At 41.9% G+C, this 3,666-nt stretch overlaps 1 long non-coding RNA gene across 1 annotated transcript; it reads left to right on the forward strand.

Annotated features, from left to right (window-relative positions):
* The first annotated feature begins 1,964 nt into the window (after positions 1-1,964).
* Positions 1,965-3,064, forward strand: LOC102770086. The gene is made up of 2 exons (XR_435557.2): positions 1,965-2,059; positions 2,557-3,064. It is a non-coding gene; the product is annotated as an uncharacterized LOC102770086 (long non-coding RNA).
* Positions 3,065-3,666: the final 602 nt, after the last annotated feature.

Here is a 3,666-nt window from a genome sequence, read left to right on the forward strand (position 1 = left end):
GGGGTCAGGACACACACCTGGCAAGATTTGGCAGCAGTAAACACTTTGACAAGAAGCTGATTCAAATTCTTTATGATCAAATAGGCCATTTTCCTTTTGTTGCTTCTTTGACACCCACGCTCCTAATAATGGTGGTTTTCTCCAATGAGGTACTTCTATCAGCACCATTTTTGTTTCCTTTTTTTTTTTTTTTTTTTTTGGCATAGTGCTGAAGTCTTAACAGCTTGATGCTCATAAATGCCAAGAAGTCACATTTTACTGCACAACTTTAATGGGATACTCTTTATAAACAGAATAAAATTTGCCTGGCCAGTGTTGCTCAGCGGTTGAGCGTGGATTCCTGGTCAGGACACATGTCCATGTTGTGGGCTCAATCTCCAATGCAGAGCATGCAGGAGGCGCCCAAGCTATAATTCTTTCTCATCATGGGTGTTTCTATCTTTCTGCCTCTCTCTTCCTCTCTGAAATCAATTAAAATACTTTTAAAAAATACAATTTGAAGAGTTGCAGGCTTGTCCTACATGTAGAAAATAATTTGACTAAATCTTATCTTTTAAAAACTATTCAATTCAGTCAAGTGATTTTGACTTTTGACTAAATTGCGTCACTTAAAGGTATTTTTCTGGAGTCACAGAGAGCTTAACTTACCTGTGCCCTTGTTCTTGCCTTTTCCTGAGTACCCAGAAATATGTTAGCTTTTGGGATAGTCACTGCCGGGTCACACTGTTAGCTTTCATATTCTCTAACTTATAATTTAGAAATTTGATATGCCTTAAATTTGAATTGGGGGTTACTAATGGTTAACAAATGTGCACCATGTTTTATAAATTCCCCAAGATTTGTTTTTATGTGGAATTTTTATGTGAGGGGACACCTTTAGGTGGTGATCCTTAAGGCCATTTCTTACTTGTGCTTGACCTCTTCATTGGGCCACTGAATTATTTACAAATACGGTGTCTGAGACAGGCACTATGATACCTATAGAGCTCAACTCCCCCCTCCCCCTCCCTCTCAAGGTATAGAAATTAATATGATGCCTCTAAATGACTGGTGAAATAAGAGTTAAGCCAATGGCTATTCTAGACATTACTGTGGAAAGACTTTACCCAGTTGCCCAGCAAAAACAGTTTAGCTGGGATTATTTTATGTGGCATGTATGATTTAAAAATCAACATCCACTAAACACATAACAGGCACTATCCATGATTATAATTATATTACAGATAATCAGATATACATAAAATATATATATATATGTGTGTGTGTATATATATATATACACTATAGTATGAATACATTGATGAATTGTACATATATATGTAGTTTTGGCACACCCTGCTTTAGCTATGTGCTAGTTCCTTTTCCTCTGACCATATAAAGTGAAGTAAGATGGCTTAAAATATTAATTATAGAAGCCAAACTTCTCTCAGTCATGCAGTGTCCTCCCTCCACCCTTCCGCCTCCACTCTTATTTTGGTGCATTTGGCATACCCACTTTTCTTTAATGAACAGAGATTTCCTTTCCAAGAAATGGACTGACTCCAGGGTGAAAAGATGAAAAGCTAGTGGGTAGTGAAAACCTTTGGAGCAGTGGTCGCCAACTGGTGGCCCGTGGACCACTGGTGGTCCGTCAGGTCCAAAAGGTTGGCCACCGCTGGTCTAGTTTATTATCCAAGTTGATTTCTTCAGGTGTATGTTACATACATGCTATGATTTTACTGGTAGCTTAAGGCTCAATTTTGTCAGCAAAACTGATAAAAAAGAGAACAAGAATGACCACTAAGAAACAAATCTGTATGAAATGACACTGCTGAGGATTTTTATGCTTTTTTCCCCCTTTGGTCATAGAAGGACCTTTGTCTCGCAAAGGCAAAACCAGCAAGAACTTTATACTTTGGCTTAAACATTAAACAGAAATACATCCACTTAGATTTTGTCCCCTGAGTGAGTCGGCATGGGTTAGGGTTCAGCCTCCAGTGGAGCTGGTTGGCTTTCTTATGCGTGGAAGTGGGGAGAAGGCAGTTTTGTCTTTTTAGGATGAAGGTTTGACCTAGAGGAAGTAAGAGGCTTTGTCTCTGCGTCTAAAGATTAAGGAGGATGAAAAAAGCAATTACAGCATCCGATACTGGATTCCTTTTGTTTGGCTCACAATTTAAATCATTTGTTCACAGTTGGTCACGAGACCTTCCGGCTCTATTCCTTGCTAGAGGCATGTTCTTTCAAAAACAGGAAGTGACACTTTAAGTAACTGCAGATTTACAGTGACTACCAGCTGATCCTGCTCTTTGTGGCTGCTTTCCTGTTTCAGTCCTGAGCAAGTGGCAGGGAGAGATGAGGGAGGGTCGGGGAGGCGACGCGGGATAGGGACTGGTTAGACCCAGACTGGCTTCTCCTCAGTGGAAGAGCGATGAAAACACTTTAAACAGTTGCCAACAGTTCCGCAGAAAGTATTTGACATCTCACCTACATCAACACGCAAGAGTTAAAGGTTAAGTCACACACACTCAAGGGCTGGGGAAAAGGATATGTTTATGTCATCAACTTTCTTTGTTTTAGGTCAGCCCTGTGTCAACAAGGAGACACATCCCCTGGCGGGAGCCACCAGGACAATAGAGACTGACCCACAGTTTGTGCAGGAGTGACGAACCCCCTTGTAAGCATTTGTAGCTTGCTTCTAGTTCGTGGGCTTTGTCACAATTCTTCACATGCTCCCCAAACCTATGTATCGGGAACAGTGTGGAGATGGCCTTTCATTTTTCTTCATCTGGATTCTTCAGCCCAAGCATGAAGCTTAGCTTAGAAGGAAGAAAGCCTGGGGAGGGGAAGGTTGTTTGTTTTTTTTTTTCTTTTTATACATTTCCTGTGTTGATTCCAAACTCAGGGAACACCCACCCTAAAATCCTTTAGGTCACGGTGGGGTCAGGGTGAGGTACTTACATAACTGGCGCTCACACACTGGAAGGCCTTTTCTGGAAAGCATGTAGTCCTTTCACATGGACATAAGGAAAGGTTGGGCAGATTTCTTGATGAAGTCAAAAGATTTAAATTAAAATTTGTGAAGCAACTCCCCCCCCCCCCCAAAAAAAAAAAACAACCCAGGAGAGCAAAGCTATTGCCATGGAGACCAACAGGTGAGCCCTTTCTGCTGGGGGGTGGGGGGAGGTAGTATAAAAAATGCTTCTTAGCCGAGACCGGTTTGGCTCAGTGGATAGAGGGTCAAGGGCATGTACATGGGTTGCGAGCACATCCCCAGTGGGGGATGTGCAGGAGGCAGCTGATTGATGTTCCTCTCTCATCGATATTTCTGACTCTCTATCTCTCTCCTTTCCTCTCTGTAAAAAATCAATAAAATATATTTAAAAAAAAAAATAAAAATAAAAAATGCTTCTTATATTTTGGCAGGTCAATGTCCCTTTCAGAAATGTGGTGCTAGCTATAGATTATCCACTTGCAGTAAATTTTGTGCCCATGTTCAGGACAATCAGAGACTCCATAGACATCCTAGAGACCCATGGGCCCCGATTAAAATGCCTCTGACGTAGGAGGTCCTTGTAGTATCGGGGTACCAGCAAAGGTAGCCCCGTGAATCCCTATCAGAGTTTGAGAGTTAAACAAGGCCCTGAAACACGCCGGCCGCCCCCCCACCCCACCCCCAGGGGACACGAG

The sequence above is a fragment of the Myotis davidii genome, unplaced genomic scaffold (genome assembly GCF_000327345.1).
Source record: "Myotis davidii unplaced genomic scaffold, ASM32734v1 scaffold2378, whole genome shotgun sequence".
In the NCBI taxonomy this organism is placed as follows: Eukaryota; Metazoa; Chordata; class Mammalia; order Chiroptera; family Vespertilionidae; genus Myotis; species Myotis davidii.